This window comes from Scomber scombrus, chromosome 3 (assembly GCF_963691925.1).
Source record: "Scomber scombrus chromosome 3, fScoSco1.1, whole genome shotgun sequence".
NCBI classification, from domain to species: Eukaryota; Metazoa; Chordata; class Actinopteri; order Scombriformes; family Scombridae; genus Scomber; species Scomber scombrus.
The window spans coordinates 30,183,868-30,208,462 of record NC_084972.1 but is presented as its reverse complement, the minus strand read 5'-3'; the positions used below and the strand labels follow the sequence as shown (position 1 = coordinate 30,208,462).

Here is a 24,595-nt window from a genome sequence, read left to right as displayed (position 1 = left end):
CATTAATGAACCCATCATCCTGGACCATAAAATAGTGATTGTGAATGTTTTTTTGTTTTTTTTAAAAATATATATAAATATAAATAAGAGCATTTATGAATGTGACTTGGTGTAGAGACTAATTATCAGTCAGAATATGAACAGTATGTAAAGGGTTAAGGCCCTTTTTGACACAAAAGTTTCAGGAACTATAAAACAGAAGATCTAAACTCAGTATTGACTGTTATGGGTCAATGACGTGACGCCTACATTTTCAGTCTAACTGCATTTTTTTCAGTTAGAAAAAAGTTTACATTGATAAAAAAAACACATATATATATGTAGTACCTTTCCTTTATATGTAATCACTATAACTTTTCAAAAACCACAAGTTATTAGTAATTTTTCTGTTATTTAAAGTGACAAAATATCATGTGGTGCGACCAATAATACCAATAACTGTATTAAATTCAGAGTAAAATATCACTTTTAATATTAATCACTGATACAGTATGCCTAACTAATTGTATTTTTTAAATTTTTTCAATCATTTTTAAGCAATTTACAGGAAAGATAAGTCTTACATACATTTCAGAAGGCAACTGTGACATTATAGAACATAAATATGAGATTATTATTTACAAAAACTTAAAGGACATGCAAATAATTTGTTTCGAAACACTTAAATTCATTTATTTTAAGATAGATCACGGTCGCACCACATGACTCTTTTAAGGTCAGTTCTAATTCATCGAGATGAAAAAACACATAAAACACCTAATTCACTATTTTCATATGTATTTATGTGTACTCAACATTCTTAATGTTTGAATTACTGCAATAGATGTTCCCATATTTTTTTTATTTTTAAATAAATCCTTATACGTCATTGACCCTTATACATGTTCACGCCTTTTCCCCAGATATTAACCTATACAGTCAACATCCCTTTATCCCCTTTAAATATACATTTAATTTTATTACACTAAATTTATACTTTGTCCATATTTGTGAATAGTTGGGGAGAAACGCTGGTTTTAGGATGTGGGAATGACTTTGTCTTGATCATTTTTCTAACTGCAATTTTGCACAAATTGGTGAATTATAGTGATTAGACGAGGTGGAATACGGGGATGATAGTTGTAAAATGTCATGACCTGGTGTTCTGTACTCCAATTACATCGAATTGTGTTGTTTATTTATTGTTTTACCTACCTGCTCAGAGACCACGGGCGGAAAATAGCAATCTCGGTAAAAACCTGGTACTCTCTCTCTCTTTGTGTTTTATTGTGCACTGTCCCTGTCTAAATAAAATTACATTACATTACATCCCTATTATGATTTTTTTTTGTATATAACTGTTTTTAAAATTCTCAACCTGTTCCTTTCCTGACACTGTTTTATTTATTTCTCTCTTTTTTTTAAAATATACTTGAACAACAATTCACGGAGAGAGACTGCAAAGTTCAAATCTCATCACCTAGTAGCCTTTAACCTGTTGCTCTGTGAGTGTGACGGGAAAATCTGTGAACCTTGAGCCATAAATTATGCAAATAAGACAGATGATGGATGAATAAACAGCAGTGGTATTTGATCCGCAGTCTTTACTCACAAGAAAACAACAACAACGAGTGATTCTGTTGTTCAGATGTATTTACTGTGGAGTGACTCTTGTGTTTGAGTTAGATTTAATGAATGAATAAAAGTGGCAAATGCAGAGGAGAGAAAAGGAGACTGAACCGTCCACAACACCTCTCTTTTTTTAACTGTACACCATCTGCTGAGTGTCTGACGCTTATTTATTTCTGCTTTAGAATTTATCTGCCATGAAAACGACCTTAAATCAATGTTTTATTTCCCTCCTTTACTCACTTTGTTGTCTCATCGCCAGTCCCTCTCTCATTCACTCCTTTACTTTCTCTCTCTGGCTCATTCTTGCTCTCAACTCTTTCGCAATATCTCCTTTTTTTTGGCGTTAACAAACTACAAGAAACTTCCTCCCATCATCCTGATATTGATACTATAGAGTACTTCCTTGTTTTATGAATGAAACAGTGCACAAGTTGTACTGGCCACATCGTAGGGGCTGATTGATGGAGGAAAAATAAACCATCAATTACAACTCAAGGTTCACTTACTAACTACTTCCACAGCTTTCAACCATGTTTAATGTGTCGTCTGTGTTGTCTTATGAATGAAACCTGAAAGTTTAGTCTTGACTTTGGGAAAACAAGCTTGATAAAATGATTCCAACTCAAAGGTCACTTGCTTTTTCTGGAGCTTTCAAGCACAGTATTCATCTGCAACTGAATGTTTAATCCTCCTGTTGTCCTCCTGGGTCCATTTTGATCCAATTATAACTAAAAAATCTGGTATATTTTCATTAAAATGAGGCCTATTGACCGTAATTTCCAAAAATATATGTAAAACTTGTGGTAATAAGTTGAAATGAAGTTGGTTGAAAGGGTCTTAAACAGAATTGGGTGATAATTTATACGTTATGCTTTATAAAGGGTCCAAAACCAAACTGGGAACACTATGTCAACAGACATGTTCATAACACCTGACCAAACTCTATCTGCTAAAGTCAAAAGTAAAGAAAAGCTAGTAAGAAGACACTGAGTTGGAAAAGTTTGTAATGTTTGGCAAGGTCAAGACTGAGCTTTCATACTGACCACTTTTAGCATTTCGCTTTTACACAACAGCTCATGAGAGACACAAGAAAACATGAGAGATACTGAACCAATTCAAGCTCTGTTGTCCAAACTAGCCAGTCAATGTTCAAGTTTTTATGATGTTTCAATAAGTGCAGAAGCCACTGACTTGTAACTTTGATTTGAGTAAAAATGAGCTTCAGAGATACAGAATGACTGTTTGGAGCATGCAGTGCAACATGTGAATGTGTGTATCAGCACAATTATGATTATTGAGTTGGTGGCATAATGGCTGGTTTCCAAATATAAGAATCAAACTTTAGATCAGACCACAGTGCAAAAAACATAATGAAGTTATCTGGAACGTAAAATATGATCAATACTGAGCAGAAGATGTGATCTAATGTTCTGGTAAAGATGCAACGCTGGAGCTGCTGACACTTCAGTCTGCCGCCCGCGGTGTCGATGTGCTGTCGGAGCTTTTAAATTACAAACATCAAACCACACATGTCAATTAGTGTTATGCACTGTTTGGCCTAATGTTTCCAGAGGGGGGAAATGTATCTCATCTGCACGTCCATCTGTAATCGAGACCAGCCAAAAAAGCACATTAGCACACAGGATATTCTGGTTCTGGATCTGTTACCTGAAATATTTTACCTGTTCTTTTTAAATTTACTTTAACCTTTCCACCCTCATTATTCTTATTTAACGTAATACTGTTCTTTTATTATAAGCTTTTAGCATCCTGCTGCTCCTCCGCAGCCATTAGTTCACTTTGAAGTCATGTATAACTGAGTTTATGTGGGTAAAAGTATGTTTTATAATATGTGGATGTCCTCGTGTACACATCAAATCTTTTTCTTTATTTTATTCAATAGTTTGTAACATTTAAATTATCTTGACATTAATCAATCTGCAGTAGCTGTGTACAGTACTGTATGTGTGTATTTATAAGTGCATCTTGTTCATGCCTGGGAATAATAATGGATTTTATTTTAACAGTAATAAAACAGTAAAGTCATCTTCAGGGTCATCTGTCATGTTCATTTTTATTTTTTGGCCATCTTACTGCAAAAAATGAGCTTCAGCTTAGAATCTGCAGCACAGAATAACTTTCAAGATTGCAATATTTATTTGTTTTCAGACTGTTGATTGCTTTTTCTAATGTGCTTTTGGGCAGGGTGGTGTGTTTGTGAGGAAAGTCTTTATAATAATCAACTAAATGTCTGGATTTCTATCAAGATACTGAAGTTTTCACAAATGCAAATTGACGAAAACAAAAGTTCATACTGAACATACCTGCAAAATGCTGACTGATAGTGTATTTAATCAGTTTTCTTATACCTGCTCGTAGCAACTAAAACATGCTGATTCATTTTTTTCATGGTTCTGTTGAGGCAGCTCGGTGCATGTTAGGAAAAGGATTGCTGTCTGAAATTTAAAAAATTGCTGATGAAGACCTCCTCCTTTGAACTTCTGTGTGGTTCAAAATATGACTGACTTCCTGAACTGGAAAAATGATTTTCTCCAAAATCAATCAATCAATAATCAAAGAAGATAGGGTTGAGTTGTGTCATGATGCTGAGGTTACTAAAAAAGGATGATTCATACAAAAGAAACACATTTTCTCACTTACCTCAAGTGATATCTATCCAATATCCATGTAAAATAATGTTAAAAGTGATTGTTAAGTTCGGTGGTCTTATTATCATTGGTGTAGTCATGGTAACACTACAATCCTGCTGTCAATCCACTACCTATATGGTATAATCAGCCATCCTCTCCCTATCACCTTCCCTTTAATCCCTGCCTGCAATCAGGTGAAACCAAGATCATGAAAATGTCCTAAATCTATAACAAAAGGGGTTACAGCTCTGACATGGATGCAAGCTGTTAAATATTTTTTTCTTTGTAAGCCTGTAATCATTTAAATCAGTGATTCACATCAGAAGATAAAGCCTCTAACCAGCAATCAAAAGTTTTGTGCTCAGTGAATAGTGAACCATTGTGTCAAACATCAGTCTAATATTCACACAGAGCACAGAATAAATTAAACTTCATCAGCTCTGACCTGACAGCTGACACGATGAGTGACACCAGTGAAATCAATGCACATATATATATATAGTACATACTGTATATATTATGCATCTGTATTAACATACTAACACACACATCTGCAGTTTAATAGGGTAAAGTTCTTTTTAATGAAGCCCAGCCTACAACACATCTACATCCCACCGGTCATGGAGATGAGAAAGTGTAAAAGGAAAATGAATATGTTGCCTAAATAAGAGATTGTGTGTGTGTGTGTGTGTGTGTGTGTCTTTTAAATGCATCACCTCTGAATGATAATAATGAAAAAAGGCTGATGCACGAATAGTAATCGATCAAAGAGACGCAAATAAATGAGTAGAAATAAAGAGAATTAAAAGAGTGAGAGGAAGAGGAGTTTTGTGTGCGACTCTGTGTCTGTGTGTGTGTGTGTGTGTGTGTGTGTGTGTGTGTATCCCTCAGAGACCTCTAGACAGAAAATGAATGGTGAGTAAATGTGTTTAGCTCCTGTGCTCTGACTGCACTGTCAGCTCAACATCAATCAACTACTCTCACACACACACACACACACACACACACTGATGTTTCTGAGTGGAACATCCAGAATTAATCACAGCCTCTTGGCCTCTCTGGTCCTGAAGTGTCTAAACAGACAAACAGATGATTTACCATGAACACACACACACACACACACGCTTACTTAGTATATGATACTTCAAACACGTGTGAGGGCCTTTGTTGAACACATTTTCTTGCAACCACAGCTAGAGTAGATAGAGTCAGATCTTGCCATGACTGGCATGTTGATTTCATGCAACATGCATTGCATCCAGATTCACACTGGTCATGGTGTGTGCCCAGTTTATCCCACTTTTTGGGCACTGTGCTGTACAAAGCTCCTAAACGTGCAGGGGATAACCACACCGAACCAGGCTGTTGTGGTCTTGCTTGCACCCTTGAAGATCTCCTCTTTGTGTCTTACCTAAACTATTGGTGACCAGAGACTTCTGTGTTTAAAAGTCTCTACATTTTTAGCTTTAAATACCTTCAGTTTTTAAAATTTTATTCATATGTTCCTGTTTGTACTTTCAAATACCATCCATCTTTGACCGTGTACTAATCACTTTTGGAGCTGTTAAAAATACTTCTGATGAAAACTGAACATTTCCTACTGCTGCTGCGTCACATTAAAATCTTTCCAATGGCAAACCAGCTGGAGGTTTCTACTGTGAAGCAGCTGTAGGAAATGTAAAAACTACTGCACTACTATTTGGTATTTGTCACCCACTTTGCAGCCCCTATTCTTCACCAAAATCTGTCTATACAACAAAATATGGACATATTCTGTGCTACTTAGTCAAAATTAAATATTGCGGGTGAAATAAAAAATAAAAAAAATAAAAAAGCAGGAAGAGCCACGCTGAGCTGTTAGATGAAGAGCTGCAGGCGACGGACTCTACTGCAGTTTGTCTGAACCACCATGTATCCAACACGTCATCAAAGTAAACAACGCCTTGCTTCGCCATGCTGTGCTTTGGAAAAACCATTTGTGTTGTGTCAGCATGGCTCGACTGGGGGGTCGGGGTTGCTCGCAGCTTAGCCTGGCGTGAGTGTCCCCACATCCATCAATTCTTGCGAAGGACAACAATTTGTTAAAGTGTTCAGTGTCCACTGTGGGTAAACTCCCACTGATCAAAATCTAACATTTTCGATAGCATGAGTGGCAGATCCACTTCCTTTGCCTCATACAGCTGTGAATGCCAGGTCCAATCAGCATGCAGTCTTATGAAGGTCAACGTCCGTGCAACATAAAGCAAGCAATTTCTTTATGAAGCTTTTTGTATTGTAATTTTTTAAATGAAATATTTTAGAATGAGTAAAGGGCCGTCCACCTGAAGAACAATAACTACAACGATAACTATAACAGTAATGATGTGAGTATCCACACTTATGAACTATAACGTCCTGTAAACACCGGTGCCAAGCACACGCTGGGCGTTCCAGGTGTGTTGGCAGCTAATGAAAACTGATATTGACGACCTGTTACTACTGTACGCTGTACGCTGTACAGACAAATAAAGAAGGAAATCAGAAGTGTCCACAGGTGTGTGGTGCTTCAGTGTGTTGAGTATTTCGGGACACTAGTTGCTGTGATGTTTCAGTATTTACACACCAAAATGCACCGACCAACAGCAGCAGATGTTGAGATGCGATGTGCAGAAGCGCATTGCTGACACACATTGTGAGCACAGACCTGAAGCCTAAAAGATCCGCTAACTCTGTTGTTTTTCTACATAATAATAGAGAGCGAAGTTCCAGTATTTTTGTATAAAAGAAATCACCTCTGGTTGTCATTATGCTCAAATTTATATTGCGTCAATCCGTGGTGAGAGAGGAGCAAAGCTGCATTAAAATAAAAAAATGTAAATAAATAAAGTTATCAGTCAGTTTTCAAAATTAAAATGATATATGCAGGTTTTGAAGTTTTACTGGAAATGTCAGGCTGGATGCAGATCTTGTCGTGCTGTATGGTTTATGGTAGGATATTATATTGTTATAGTTGGTGTGGACTCTGTCATCCACTTGAGATTTTTAAAACTATATATTTATAGTTATAGTTATAGTTAGTTAGTTTAGGCCTTAAGTCTTTAATTAGCATAATATGTCATTACCATAAATATATTTAATGCTTTTAGCATTTTTCTTGCAATCAGGGGACCTAATGTGGTATCTCAACCTCAAGGTGGAAAAGAGATACCATAACCTAAGTTTAGCCTAAAACTAAGTCTTTACCCTGACACAGAGCTTTTTAAAAGTGAGGTCCACAACATCTCCTCACTCTCATCATCTAAAGCTCAAATTGCACCACAGAAAGATACAAGAGCACTGAACACACACACGGCAGGCTATCCATCTTCCTTTAGCTGTTATTCCCTGACTGTTGCTTTGTGAAGACTAATGCAGCATGTAACCCTCCACAGAGGACAGACACACACACACATACCTGTTATCACCTTTACGTTACATGTTCTGACATCATCAAAATGTACGACACTAGACTAGTCAAATCTAGAACAAAACAAATATGTATGGATTATTTTTCCTTGTGTTTTGTCCAAGTGTTTTGCTTTGAGTTTTGTACATACTTTTTAAGAAGTAATGTAGCTAAGGGCATTTCTTCTGACATGGTGCGGTGTGAATAATGAGTTTAATCTCCAGCTGATCTGTGGCTGTACTTAGGCAGCTCCCATTGTATTTATGTGTGACTGGATGAGCCTGAAGCTGAATGGAGCTGACACAGAGGGGAGAAAAAATGGGTGCAATGTTTAATGTTCCCTTACCTTTAAAAAAAGAAAGGTAAATACATCACAGTATGCTCAAAGGCATCCTTTCAAAAGCCATATTAGAAATATTTTAAGCTGAAGTTTATGATTTCAACTTCCCACTGTTCTGCTAGAAGGCATTTGAAGTTGTAGCCTCATTACAGGTGTTTTACTAACCAGACAGTTTGTCAATATCACAAACATATCGAATATCATCATTAATGAACCAACACATTCTATTTTACCATTTTGTATAAATCCATGCACAGTTTTCTAGGAAGGTTTCTTTAGTCCTAGACATTTACATAACATATTTTTGTTTTATTACACAGTATTGGTGGTGCCTCATTTAAAACCTTCCACATCAATCAACTCTATGAAATAGGCATGGATGGATGAAGCAATGCTTGATGTGGCAATGCCCAATCCTCCAGACGAGGACATACAACATAAAAGGTATTTGTGAGGGTGACTTGGTTGGGAAGAGTGCCATCGTCACTCTCTCACAGTCTGCATAAACTCGTCATGTTCCAGCAGTTACCAATGCAGATGGGCAATTATCAAACACATCGACCGGGTCGGCATGCCCTGGTACACATCCATTTCACTGACCCTGAATCATCGGTGAACTGAAGTTATATTGGAGTGGGTAAGATGAAAGTAATTACTCTACTGTGCTCTATGTGTATTGATCTCAATAGGCTGAGGGAACTTTTGTAACTTGTAATTGTAGACTGTACTATGAAGCTTTTAATGGAAAGATGAAAGACTTGACATGATGCCAGTTGGAGAAGATAGATGTATTTTGTATTGTTGGAGAGTTGTGTGCTCAGCTCCCTCATATTCTCGATATTCTGCCAGTACTTACAATCTTGCACAAACAATTCCAGTTGTTGTCGCAGTTGTTGGAGCTGAATACACAATTTACATGCATGAAGGAGGGGTAACTGTCAGGGGAGACTGGTTCTGGCCGGTAAAGGTGTGAAGACATATGCATACATATGCCATTAGAATACTAATGTCTGAATGCTTTATGGTTTGGTAGAACAATAACAAAAAGCATGATTTGATTAAATGAATTAGATTTGATAGTACTAAGGGTAAGGATGTAGAAAACAACTTGCCTGTAATTGTTTGTAAATATCTCTATAGCGATATATCTCTCTCTAACTTTTTCTACACATTACAGTTTTGCCACTGTTTGTGGTAGTGCAATGTAATTCAGAGTCACTGTTAATGTTTGGCATGCAGGGTGGAGACTTCATGCTGGCCACAAATATAAATCTGCTGTCAAAATTGCATTTTTTTTTCTTAAATATATGAAACTCTGAAGAGACACAATCCACTTTTTATAGGACACATACTCTATGGGAAAGGAACAGAGCTGACATTTTAATCCTTTTGCATCAAAAGGGCCATGTTGTTGTCCCTGTGATGCAATGTTTTATACCTTAGTCAACGATGATTTTGGTTATATAGTCTGACAGCTGCACTCTTCATTCTGTAGGCCAATCTGCACAGTACTGCACATAAACAACCAAAGAACAAGATTCAAGAGACATTGTTCATATTGTGTCTGTTGACCAGTGGGAAACTGACAAAAGTTCACCTCTACAAATAAAGAAAACTCACAGAAACAACATCAACAGTGAAACAAGAGTAGAAAAACAAGCAAAAAAGTTAGAAAAGTCACTCTCTCCGACCTGCTCTCAGCAGCACTGATCATACTCACTCCCAGCATGCACTCAGAGAAAAAAGGGTAAGTCTGCATTCTGGGACCGCAGTGTTCTAGTGGGGTAATAAGGTACTATCAGCCCTTTAAGATATGATAGTGACTGACTGTTCAGGGCTTTGCAAGTGAGGAGAAGGATTTTAAAAATGTTCTATTTCACAGGGAGCTAGTGCAAAGCTAAAATGGGTGAAATATAGTCTCTTTTTGTGTTTTTTGCAAGTGCAGCTGTATTTTGGGTCAGCTGCACAGTTTTTAGAGACCTTTTGTGACACCCTGAAAATAAGGAATTGTAACAACCAAGCCTTGAAGTAAGAAATGCATGGACTAGATTTTCTGCATCTTTTTGAGACAGGATGTGCCTGATTTTTGCAATGTTACATGGATCAAAAAAGGCAGTTTTTATGAAAATTAAATGTGTTGCATGTGGGAGTTAATGTACATATCCTGATAAAAGATATCTCCTAGATTTCTGACAACGGAGTAATGCCACCCAGCGTAGCTATATCATTAGATAGTGTGTTTAAAGTGTTTAGGGCCAAGCACAATAGCTTGTAACTTAACAAGTTTAGCTAACCGATTGGTTTCATCTGGCTGCATTTATAACATATCTTTGGGTATCATCTGCATAACAAGGTGGTTGGACAAACAAGGAGGACACACTGGAGGAGGTGGTGGAGAGATGCACTGTCAAGATGTTCGAGGCAATCTTGAAATACCCGGATCATCCGCTACACAACATCTTTATGGACCAACAAAACAGCAGTGGACGGCTTCTCTCTCACCGTTGCAGGACGGAGAGATTTAAAAGATCCTTCGCTCCTACAGCCATCAGGCTGTCTAATTCGTCAATAATTTACAGAAAAGCTAATAAACTAATTGAATTTCCCCTCGGGGATAAATAAAGTAATTTTGAAATTTGAATTTGAATAACTATGACATTTTATGGAGTGTTTCCTAATAATATCATCTAAAGAAAGCATAAAAAATGGTGAATAGTATTAGCACTGGTCCAAGCACTGAACCTTGTGGAAGTCCTGGAGGATTCATCATTATTACGTACATACTGCAATCAAGCTCATAAATAGGACTTATACCAGCATAATGCACATCCTTTATTGCCAATTAAATGTGCCAATCTCTGTAATAGGATGTGATAGTCAAAGGCGTCAAAAGGAGCATGGAGATCTAACAAGATGAAAAGAGAGAAGTCCTTTGTCCGATGCAATTAGGAGGCCATTTGTAACTTTCTCCATTGTTGTCTCTGTGCTATGTGTGCACTCTAAAGCCTGACTGAATTTAGCAGTGCTTCAACACATTATAGATATTAAAACTGACATGTTATGCCCTCAAATATGTGTAGAAACCTTCTAAATTGACCAGAAAAGCTTTTGTAGTTCTGTAATTGTGCCTTTACATTTACATTTGACCCACATTCTTCCACATCACTGTATATTCATATAAGAAACATTAACTTATTTATAAGGGCATCTATAGTCCATCAACAATTAGCTGTTTCAAAACGAGATCATTTACATTTCACATTTTAAATATTAATATAGCATTATGTCTTTCTACTCCATTACTGCACAAAACATTCCTTGATGTTTTACGTGAGACATGGACGTGTGTAAGTATGTGTAAGTAGTAATCTCAAGCCAATCACGATTTTTTTATAACTTTAACTAAAAACGTATTTTAACAAGAACGGTGCTATTTCCCTAATCCTAACCAAGTTGTGATTGTGCCTAATACTAACTAAACCTTAACCTCAATGGTCTCAGATCTGTACAGTACAGTACTGTGCAAAGGTCGCCATTAGATTTGTTGTTTTAGCAATGCTATAATGACCATATATAATTATTTCTCTTTATTAGAATACAACCAGAAAATACAGCAAATGTGTATGTATTAAAAACAGAAAAACAATAGCTTCTATAGGTTAAAGTGGCAAGTATTTAGTGTGACTTCCCCTTACACTTGAGGAATAGCAGGCTCTCTTAAACCTAACGGGAATGGAACCTTAATTAATAATAATACATAATAATTAATGTTACATTTTGTGTTCATATTTCCTGTATTCTCTGTTTGTATGGTTGTGGAAGATTAAGACTTGTGCACAGTACTGTATATAAAAGGTTTTCTTCCTGAACTCCGATGCATTCACAAAATAAGACGCCAATTTCAAACAACCATTTCAGTTACTTTGAGTAGTTTGGATCCAGCAACTCACTGGTATCCTTTATATCATTAAAAAACAAAAGGTACTTTTTGTTCAGTCCATACTAACATTCGCTCTTTGGAAATACTAACAAGTTAAACTAAGATGATGATCATATTAACATTACACCTGCTTAGTATCACTGTTAGCATTGTCAGTGTGAGCCTTACTTACTATTACTTATTAACACTTGTGGTAATAAGAAAAAAAGTGAAAAAAGTTCCTTATGGTGGCACCAGAGGAAAAGTCATGTTGTTACCTACATCAGCTGTAGCCATTTCAGAACATCTCAGACTGACAACTTGACAGGCTCATCAACATTCTCAGACTCAATTTCCATCAGGCAGCATTTTTTTGGGTTGGGGGGTTTCAACGAAACAACATTTAAGACTTGTCAGAACAACCCGGATAGTAAACCTTCGCTGTGGTTTGTTGAAAGTTCTAGGCTCACTAAAATAACTTGCTTTACAGCACAGATGCCATTTCTAAGTTGGTGAATGCCTTGATAACGTCTAGAGAGATTGTGTTCCCCTCTCTCACACACACACACACACACACACACACACACACATCGTGAGTAAGAACAAATTAGTGGTTAGCACAAGTCTTCTGATTCAGGCATTGTTTTCTTTTATATAAATGCTAACAAACACAGTGAGAATATACACTCAATGACGTCAGTATGAACTTTGAATATATTTAACTACTGTTTGTTCAGACACACACTGGCCTCATTTCATGCAGCTTGATGGACTTGTTCTAAATTGTTTTCTATTATAATTTTTAATCTGAAGAAGTCTAAGCCAAATTGATGTATTAAAAAGGCTGTATAAATAAAAAGTTGATCCATGACAATAAAGGAGGAACTTAATTTCTTTCTTTCTTCTTTTTTTTTTTTTTAAACACACCAGGGAGGTTTTTCCACTTTGCATAATCTGCATTTATACACCCAGTTAGTATTTAGAGGGAACTGAAAAGACAAAAGAGTTCTCTTCATCTTATCATCTGATTATATTATAAACAAAGAGCAGAAAAAAAACAAAAGTCTTTTTATTCTCTGAACTAAGAATAAGCTGGCGAGTTGCCACCTCTTTAGTTTGATGCTATTCTTCTGCTTTTTTTCCTTTTTCTCTGCTCTAATCTACTTTGTCTCTTCTTTTGTCTTTTCCAGTGTTGAAGGTAACACAACACAGCATGATGCTATAATGATAATTACTGTTACACCCAACAAGTTCTCCAACCATGTGACTCCAGAACAACGCAGGAGCATTTCTAGTCTGCGCCGATCGGCAGTAATCATCAGGGTGAAACCATTTGTCTGTTCTTTCCAAAAATGTTACACGTTCCTGTTTAAAAAAATAATGATGTGACAATGATGTGGTTAAGGTCTGGTTAGGTTGTGGCACAAAAACCATTTGGTTAGGTCCAAGGAAAGATCATGGTTTGGGTTAAAATGATGTCTTCACTGACCCACAGAACCAACCAACCCTGTGACATAGACAATGACATCATTAGATAACTTGGTAGAAATTACTAAATAAATTCGTTGTGTCTATGGTTTTAGCAACTTTTTTGAATCAGATTTTTGGCAAAGGTGTTTTTCATAATATATTTTTTCACTACCAGTGGCAAAACATGCCCGTTTCACGTCCTCTTTAAAGTTACACTACTTTCGTTCGAACTGTTGTCCTATTCATACAGTACCAGTCAAACATTTGGACACGCCTCCCCGATGATGACTGACAATACAATCAGACTAAGAGCAAGACTAAACTTTTAAAAAACAGTTCAAATCCAAAGAGTTTAATGAAAAGCAGGTTCGGTACATAGGCAGAGGTCTCAAAAAACAAAAAGGCAGAAGACGAAAAACTAAATTGGGTCAAGTAGCGAAGAGAATACACTAGAAAAAGGCTGGGACGTTCACAGGAACTGAAGAGACGAACTTTTAGAGACAAATGGGAGCACACAGACTAAATACACAAGGGAAGGTGGGATAATTCAACACAGGTGACAATAATCAGGGAGGGACAGGTAATCACACACAAGGTGGGAAACACAGGAGGACAGGAAGTGAAGCTCTTTAAAACGAGAGACAAAGATCATTACAAAATAAAACAGGAAATAACCAAGAATGCAAAAACTCAGGAACTACAGGTTACAATATGAGTGACAAAGTGTGTCCAAATATTTGACTGGGTACTGTACATCACCTGAACTGCCCTACTCATAATTACTATGGCTTCTTGATATCATCTGTCACTCAAACATCACTATATGTCTTTTTTAGCACCTGACTTTATGACCTATTGTGCCATTTTTCACTGGAGAGCAGGCTCCTCTGACTGCAGCTAGGAGGGTTTAACTTAATATATATTTCAAACAGAAATATACATTATCAAAAATATATATAAATAATGACTACATTCATTTTTAAATTCTGAATTGGGCCATTTTTCATATATGGCCCTAAAACCTGTTACACATATTATCTGGTTGCCCTGGCAACACAGTGGCCATGACATCTCAGCTGCTGCTCACACTCAGCTGCTCTATTAGAGCCTGACTTTCTTTATGTGTTGGACCATTGTCCGACCTTCACCTGCTAGAGCAAATCATCACGTTAGCATTGTCTGTGTGTGTGTGTGTGTGTGTGTGTGTGTGTGTGTGTGTGTGTGTGTGTGTGTGTGTGTGTGTGTGTGTGTCTAAGCTTTGATAGAAAGGTCGAGCAGTTGACTTGGATGTGAATGTCGGTGGCAGCTTGTCCATTCTCCTCTCCTCACCTTGTCACCACATCTTTCATTCCAGACTCTCTCTGTCCAGCTCTCTCTTTCCGACTCTCTCTCTCTCTCTCTCTCTCTTTCTCTCTCTCTTTGTCTGTCAAATCCTCTCTTGTTCTACATCTTTTCTTTGGTTGCTCCAGAGTGGCGGTCTGCCCTCTATTTCACCTCCTTCTAAGAGCTTCCAGATTGTCTCTCGCTCTCACACACACACATTACTTCAGAGGACATTACATTGACTTACACTCATTTCTTGCAGACTTATTCTACCCTTATACACAACCACCACATGCGTAACCCTAATATTAACCTTAATATAACCCTTAACTTACCTTTACACCAAGTCTTCACCCTAGAATTAAGGATTTACTTTAAGGAGACTTGTTTTTGTCCCCATAAGTGGGGCTAGTCCCCACAACATGAGGAATACCTGGACCACACACACACACACACACACACTTAAGTGTATCCTTATCAGCTCTGAGGTATATTGAAGATAAATTCTTTTTGTGACTCTCCTCTCTTTCTCTCTAACACACACTCACTCACTTTCTTCTTTTAGTGTTTTTTGCTACAGCTCATCATTTAGGATCACATTATTATTATATCACCTTTTCCTTAAAACAGCTATAATATAATACATTTTAATCTAGTTCAATTTAAAAACTACTACTGTTGCTTTAAAAAATGCAACTGATCTTAAGTTGAGTTGTGAAAATGTAAAACTAACGGAGATAAGTCGACTCGACTAGAGATAACAAATATATAACGCATTAAGTTGAGTTAACAGCTGTTCAGTCAGGGTGAGATATGCTTTACGTTTACATTTTCTCAGTTTGAAGAGTTTTTTTCATTTGGCACAAAGAACTTACAGGTGTAGCTGCTGTTTGAGCCTTTTTTGCTAAGACGAAGGCAACATGTGAGGCAGCTCTCGATGAGCTTGTTAAATTTTAAGTGTATCGCAGCAGGGACTGAATACTAACCTCCATCCTGGTTCGCACTGTTTTCATCAGTATAAAAAGTATTATTAAAGGCCCACAGCAGGTTTCCATGTATCATGTATGTTTTCTTCTTTCACAAAAAAAGACAGATCTCTAAAAATTTGGGATTTAAAAAAAAATATATACACCCATTAATGAGATCCAGGAGAGGTCTGTAAGATGTTATATTAATGTTTTAGTTTATTTAATACCTGTAGCGATCACACAGCAGTAGAAATAATAAATGCATTCCCAAGTGAAGAGATGGGAATTTACGCACTTGGCACAGCAGCAGTAACTTCATTAACTATTTACATCTCCCGACGCACCGACAGGATCATTCAGGATCCAACAGTAATTAATGTTCTCACTCCACTGTCTTTACACACCACGTCTATTGCTGCCGGACCAGCTCGCACATGAAGAAAGAAGAAAATCTTGCAAGTGGAGGCGGGTTGCTATGGATATAAGATAAGATTTCTTTAAGATTCCTTTATTAGTCCCATGATGGGGAAACTTACAATATTTGCAGCAGCTATACAAACCTCCGACTGCCAAAAATTGCCAAAAACACCTGCAACAGATCCAAAAAAATCACCGGCTAACCACACCCGTATGTTCTGGTCCCGCCCCCACACCGACTTTTGGAGACACATTTTTAACACACTGGGAATAGTATTTGACACAATCCTGAACCCTGATCCACTCACAGCTCTATTTGGATTCCCACCAGCCACTAAGCAGCATGTCTTGGCCTTTACAACCTTACTGGTAAGACGCCTTATCTTATTTAGGTGGAAACATGCATCCTAAGCCGTATCAAACTCATAGACTGTATATAAGAAATGGACGTAACATCCGTGACGTCACCCATTGGTTTGTGGAGTGCTGCTCGGAGGCCAATGGTTTCGGATCTGGGCAGCTTCAGGTGCATGCCGGGAAAAATAAAAACACGGATTCTACTTATATGGGCATCAGGAGGAGCAAGAGGACGGAGCGGGGGAAGTTGCGAGTGCTGGATCTACCACAGTCTACACCGGCAACCTGGTGATGCTAACCAAGTTAGCTGTTACGACTAACTATAACCACAAAACTCCGGAGAAAACTGTTGGTGTGAAACAAGTTCACGTCTATTTCCTGCAGTCTATCTGTCCGCCCTCCTGAACCTGTGAATCAATCAACTTGTCAATCACGACGTAGCCACACCCTAATGCATACCCTGCTTTATCGTCAAATATAAAATCAGGGAGGCCAAAATTTCACAAATGAACATCATACTGCATTGAAGAAGGCTTTAAACTAGAGATTGAGACCATAAACACATTTTGAAAACGTTTACTGAGGTTAGAAATCAAGTGAGAAGTTGGTGAATTCTCCATTGACTTGTATAGAGACTGAAGTCTTTTTGACACCAAAACGGTCGCCCCCCTGGTGGCCTTTTGATAGAATGCAGTTTTAAGTTGCTTAAATTAATTAAAAGAATTGTGAAAGAAATATTGCAGCAGCTGTCACATCCTGTCTGTAGTTTCCGTTGTGTTTGTTCCTGTGTTATCTTGAAAGATTTTCTCGTGTGTGTGTGCTTATTTTTTTACTTACTGTGTTTTCCCGCCTTAGTTGATTTCCTCATGTTTTTCACCTGTGTCTTGTTTCACTCACCTGTGTCCTGTTTGTAATCACCCCTTGTGTATATAGGTTTTGGTTTTTCGGTTCAGCCTCTGTTTGATCCTCTGTGTTGGTTAGTGTCTGTTAATTCTCATCTTGTTTTGGCCTGTTTTTGTGTGCTTTAGTTCTAATTAAGACATTTGTTGCGTTCTCTGTTTTTGGGGTCCACCTGCTCTGCAATTCATGACAGCAGCGAAGTTGAAAGTAAAAAAAAGGGTCAGTAAAAAGAATAAAGAACAATAAGTACAATTTGGAGAGTTTTACTTAGTAAACTTCATCCATGCACCCTGTTTCTGCCTGAATGACTGAAACTAAGGTGTTGGGCTTGACTGGATGGGAGACCTCCTCTGGGAAAACTAAGCTGCTGCTGTTGCTGGAAGTTGTGTTGGTGGGCCAATCTTCCCTCTGGTCCAATAAAATCCCAAATGCCCCACTGCACTGACGGGGACACTGTGCTGTAGGAGATGACACTCTGAGCAAACTGAGGTTCTGACTCACTATGGTCATTAAAGATCCCACTTACTGGCACTTATTGGTGGTTCCCTGGTGTCCTGGCAAAATCCCCACCGTGGCTCTCTCCATGTGGTCACCTCGACATCCCACAGCGTAATTGGCTCAATGATTCCCTCACTTTCCAACTCGATCTGATGTGTGGTGAGCTGTCTGGCACAAAGCGGCTGCTGTGCACACAGTTGGGTGCTGTACACTGATGATTGTTGAGGTCAGTTTCCCCCCCTTCACGGTGAAGCACTTTAGGTATCAAGATAAAGTGTAATATAAATGTAATCTATTATTGTTATTAGTAGTAGTGGTGGTAGTAGTCTGCTGGTACGCTGATCATGTTTCTTTAAAAACTCAATTTAAGTAAATTAAACTTTCAAGTCAAAGGACTTAAAGGCAGGTGAAATCATGTTTATATGTTCTGAAATGGCCTGAAAATGAAAACTACGAATTCTTGAACTGACTAAAATATATTTTATACATATTTTTACTTGAGTTAGTCGATATGACGAACAGTTCACAGAAACCAACAGAGCAACACATGAACTGACTGACTGATTGACTCACTCGATCCATCTGGTTTCACACAGCTGCCGCTCGTTTCTTCATCCTGAGAGACGATAAGGAGACGTAAGATGTCATTTATTCTCACAGTAATAGCCTCTGCTCAACATAAAGGACTGGGGAGAAAAAGTGGCTGTGCAGTCGGGGAGGGAAATGACTGCTTTTATCTACATTATACAGTATGTACAGGGTCTGCTGTAGACAAGAGAGTGGGCACAGAAAAAAGGAGAGTAGGGAAATCACATGAGAGGAAACCGAGGAGGAACAAAACTATTAGTCTCAGGCAAAACTAGAGGCGGTAATGTGTAAAATAAAACTCTTCCATTTAAGTAAAAAAACAACTATGAAATTTTAATACTTAAAGGCCTCCTTCATTCAAAAAATATGTTTCTCGCCTTGTATTTTCAGCTGCATGTTTTAGCTTCACTGTGCAGAAAGATGTATGTGCAAAGGTTGACAATAAGAGGATGTTTGTTTGTGGGTAAATGTAATTGCTATTCTTTCATAGAAAGGGAGGTGAGGTGAGGGTTGGTTCATGGGTTGTTTACCAACTACCTTGTGTTGTAAGTTTGAACCAGTTATTATTCAGCACCTTGGTAACCAGTAACCAGCCGAGTTTGTTCATGTGGTTTTAAATTGCTTTCATTTCATTCTTTTTGAGTACCTAGTGAGGTTACATGCAAGTATGGACCCACATTTACTTTCTGCAAAATCCTTGTTAATATAGATTTAATATTCCACTTGAGTATCATAATAAATATTATCAGTTAACCTTCTTTGGATGCTAACAGATGCCATTTTATTATCATGCAGATGCCGTTTCAACGCTTAAAAAAGGCTTTTTCTATACACAGGAGGCATTTGAGACATATTTCAGTCGCCTGTCACCAGCATGACTGACTGAAAGTATATATTTCTATTTTATTCATTTTTAAAAAGTCTGTGCACAGGCTAATGGTCTGAGTTTGACTGACTGGGGAGACAGTGTTATACAATCAGGAGGAGGAGGCTATGACAGCAGGCGTTTCACACTGCCATTTGATGCCATTCAGAGTATCATTTACAGCATTATACTGCACCAGAGCATGAAACAGAGGTCCCAGCAGCAAGAGGGATGACTTTAAAACACACACATTCACATAGTTTACTGTTTTTACTGTCAGATCCCCCTTCTGTTGACCTCATCGTGTTGAACTTGCAGACTACTGATCAATAATCCCCTCCTATCACATTTATCAATACTCCCCACTGCTTGATAACATCATCAGATTCACTGATCGATAGCCGGCATTGTTGTATCAAATTATAGCTCTTCGTTATCAATACCCAGGAGTGTGTGTATTCAATTAGATGACAGGGGCGGATCGATACCCGGCAGCTCCAGCAGCCGCTCGTGAAGCCTCATCAATGCCAGCCACCGTCCTGACAAATGATAACGCGCACAGATCAATAGGTTATATCGGTAATAACTTCTCGTGTGGGTGTTTCCCATGGCTCAGCAGACGGAGTCACATGCTGAGAGAATTTAAGGTTACAGATTTTAATCCAGCTAGAGTTTGAGTCTGTTTTCATTTATTTCAAGTTATTTGAGAGTATTTTTCTCTGTGCATTTTTCATTTTTATGTCCACAGTCTTCTTGGTCTATTGATATATACAGTTGCTATGGTTACATCTTTTTTTGTTGTTGCTTTTTTGTCCCAGCTGTGTTTTTTTTGCCACTTTTTGTCTAACTTTCAATGGGATTGTAGTTGAATTTACTCCATAAATATTTGTTCCTTACATAAATGTGGAGACTGAAACTAATTAATAAATAAACAACAACACTTGGTGCAGCAGGTCAAAACATTTGAAATATTTTTGTGAGGGTGGAGGATACTGAGCATTTGTGATGCCATATGTGTATGCAGGTTGGTTGAACCTTATATTAAAACAGTAGTTCATTGTTTATGTGTTTACTTTTTATTAGTTGATTATCCAAATGTTCCTTTAAGAACCATTTTTTTAGTAACAGGTTTATTTTGTTTGAAATGATATGGCTTGTTAGAATATGAGGGAATGTGTTTGAGTCGTATAGAGGAATAATAATTGATATTTTTAAAGATTTGTGTTTGAATGGAGAAGGTTTGGGCCATTTGAGTTTGATGTCATCCTGTGTGGCTTATGTTTACGTGTAAAAAGACAAATAAGAAGAAGAATGTGTTACAAAACTCAATGTGTAAAACAGTCTCCTGTGAGTGTCTGTCCTTACAGTGTGGTTAAGGAATAGGAGCTGATGATAGCGATGACCCTAAAAGCTGGGATAATAATTTAAATTTAAAAGTGTTTAACATTACAAGCTAAAACCAACAGACAAGTATCAATTAGAAAAGGTCAAACCCTGATAACTATAAGTGAACTGTATGTGAGGCCTACATCTGTCAGATCATCTAAAAAGATAGAATACTGAGCATACTGGTACTGGTAATGGGGTTGGGCAATACTTTCATTGACTCACTCTCTAGTTCAGTTTCTATCTACACATTCTAAACAAATAAAAAGAGATTCTATTTAGTAAGAGTAAGTCTGCCATGACATCCTTAAATATCCTGTTGTCCTGACATGTCCACCAGTCTGCAGACATTGTGGACACAGAAACATGTAAAAAGAGATTCTGTTTAGTAAGAGATGGCTTTCTTACTGCAGAGACATCAGATAGTTTCCGCAGGGTCTGACCAATAGGAGAACGTCAACCCTTGAACAACACGTTAGGATGAAGCTCCACCTCTTACTTGATTCACTTGATCTGAGACAAACCAAGAAGTGCACATTGTTGTTCTTCCACTGAGAAGAGACACGGACACTAAGAGACGATTAGATTCACTGTCAAGGTAACACTGAGACGTTGACTGAGGAATAAGAGCTACAGGAAGAAACACTGAGGATGCAGTGAGTACTGGGAAAGTTCATTGGAGCTTATAGAGAAAATACTTTCAGAAATCAAATATAGAGAATGTAAGCTGACAGATTATTGCACTTTTAGTTTTATCTGTACACCTGCTGTGTTTCTATCTTCACTCAGAGAGAAAATGTCTTCCCAATCAGAAGAGGATCCCTCCTGTCCCATCTGCACAGAAATCTTCACACATCCTGTTGTTCTTACATTCAGCCACTTACTTGTTGTTACTTCCAAATGTTTGGTAAAAATATGAATTAATATTAATATAAAAGGAGTCAGTCCATTTCTCTGGTTGTTAATTACTGCTGTTTGTACATGCTGTAGGACATTTGGTCTATTAATTTGAAATGCTAAAAAGTTTGAGCTTTGGCTATGTTCACATTACATATGACACAGAGGTCATTATTTAACATATTTCATTCTAAAAAGGCAATCTTTGTACATTTACTTTGCAGTCTGTAGAAAGTAAGTAACCATGGAAATAAAATGTGGGTGTATTGGAAAGATTTGTCCTCCTCTCCTTGTCAGCTTTTCCCTTTCATTTTGCATTATGGGTAGGAAGCTGGCTGTTACAGGTGATGACAGCCTTACAGAGACCTTTAGGTTCAGCCTCTCATCAGCTCCACCCCTTACCTGGCTCACCTGAGGAACAGCAAGAAATACAGGTTATTTTTGTTTCACTGAGATGAGATAAAGATGCCAAGACACAATAAGATTTGCCATCAGAATAAAAATTCATAACTGCCACAGTATACTGGGCATAGTGGAGTACTGGAGTACAATACTTGAATTGACTCACTTTCCAGTTCAGTTTCTATCTACACTCAGAGAGAAAATGACTTTCTGATCCTGGTCCTGTCCGCCATGACATCTTTAAATATTGTCCTGACATGTAGCCACCAGTCTGCAGACATTGTGGACACAGAAAAGAAAAAAAAAAAGATTCTGTTTAGTAAGAGATGGCTTTCTTACTGCAGTTCAGATAGTTTCCGCAGGGTCTAACCAATAGGAGAACGTCAACCGTTGAACAACAGGTTAGGGCAAGGCTCCACCTCTTACCTGATTAACTTGATCTGAGACAAACCAAGAAGTGCACATTGTTGTTCTTCCACTGAGAAGAGACAGACATTAAGATACGATTAAATTCACTGTCAAGGTAAAACCAAGACGTTCACTAAGGAATAAGAGCTACAGGAAGAAACACTGAGGATACAGTGAGTACTGGAATAGTTAATTGGCACTAACAGAGAAAGTACTTTCAGAAATCAAATATAGAGAATGTAAGCTGACAGATTGTTGCACTTTTAATTGTATCTGTACACCTGCTGTGTTTTCATGTTTACCCAGAGAGAAAATGTCTTCCCGATCAGAGGATCTCTCCTGTCCCATCTGCACAGACATCTTCACAAATCCTGTTGTCCTGACATGCAGCCACAGCTTCTGTAAAGACTGTCTGCAGAACTGGTGGACAGTGAAAAAGGAGTGTCCACTTTGTAAGAGAGCACCTTTACTGAGTGATCCACCTCGTAACTTGGCGTTAAAGAACCTGTGTGAGGCCTTCTTACTGGAGAGAGAACAGAAATCTTCAGCAAGGCCTGAGCCTGTCTGCAGTCTGCACTCTGAGAGACTCAAACTCTTCTGTCTGGACCATCAGCAGCTAGTTTGTTCTGTCTGCAGAGATTCAAAAACACACAACAACCACAAATTCAGACCCATCGATGAAGCTGCACAGGATCACAAAGAAGAACTCCAGAAATCCCTGAAGCCCTTACAGGAGAAACTGAAAGTCTTCAAAAAAGTTAAACACAATTGTGATCAAACAACAAAACACATTAAGGTCCAGGCCAGAGACACAGAGACACAGATTAAGGAGCAGTTTAAGAAGCTTCACCAGTTTCTACAAGAGGAAGAGGAGGCCAGGATCTCTGCTCTGAGGGATGAAGAGGAGCAGAAGAGTCAGATGATGAAGTACAAGATTGAGGTTCTGAGCAGAGAGATAGCAGTTCTTTCAGACACAATCAGAGTCACAGAGGAGGAGCTGAGAGCTGAAGACGTTTCATTCCTGCAGAACTACAAGGCTGTAGTGAAAAGAGTCCAGCAGCGCCCCCTGCTGGATGATCCAGAGCTGGTCTCAGGAGCTCTGATAGACGTGGCCAAACACCTGGGCAACCTGACCTACAACATCTGGAACAAGATGAAGGAGGTGGTCTCCTACACTCCTGTGATTCTGGATCCAAACACTGCTCATCCAGACCTCATCCTGTCTGAAGATCTGACCAGTGTGAGACGTGGAGAGAGACAGGAGCTTCCTGAAAACCCAGAGGGGATTTATCTCTGGGCTCTGAGGGCTTTAACTCAGGGACTCACAGCTGGACTGTTAAGGTAGGAGAGAGTCCGGTCTGGGCACTGGGAGTGTTAGCGGAGTCTGGCTTGAGGAAGTCAGGCAAACTGTCTCAATTATTCAAAATCGTGTTCTGTGATGGTGAATACACAGCAGGCTCTGATTCAGATCCCACCACTGTTCTCTCAGTGAAGACGAAGAAGAAGCAGAAGCTGCAGAGGATCAGAGTTCATCTGGACTGGAACAACGGAAAACTGTCATTCTCCGATCCTGATACTGACACACACATTCACACCTTCACACACACTTTCACTGAGAGGCTTTTTCCATACTTTAACACTGTTAACGCACACACACTGAGGATTCTACCGTTGCCTTTCCATATAACCGCAAACATAAATATGTAACCGTACAATTAGACAGAAAGATGATGGTTATTATGTGACGGTTGATGTACATCATTACCAATTGTTTCTTATTTTGTTGTTCTTGCAATTTACAAATACATTTTCCATTTGCCGACTGGTTACAGAGAAAAATCAAAAGTCACAGAAAGAAGTTATTATTAAAGTGTCGTTCATGGCCTGAGTTTACCACGTCTTGTAGAAGCACAATTGACACATTAGGCGTGATCCTTATCTAAAACTTGATCTAAAATATGTAAAGTTGGCAGATGGTCATGTTCAACCAGTCACCAAACCCTGGAATGAAACTCTTTGTTTTTACAAAGCATTTTGATCAAAGACGTTACAGTACAACAGTCTTTCTCTGCATACATTAGGATGAATGAACGTGTACAAAGTATTTTTTTATGGCCATCATTATTCATTATTATCAGTAATCATAATATTGTACTAACAGTCCGAAAGGA

At 38.2% G+C, this 24,595-nt stretch overlaps 1 pseudogene; it reads left to right on the top strand.

The window, feature by feature from the left end:
- Positions 1-22,737: 22,737 nt before the first annotated feature.
- On the top strand, positions 22,738-24,131 carry LOC133976360 (zinc-binding protein A33-like; annotated as a pseudogene).
- Positions 24,132-24,595: the final 464 nt, after the last annotated feature.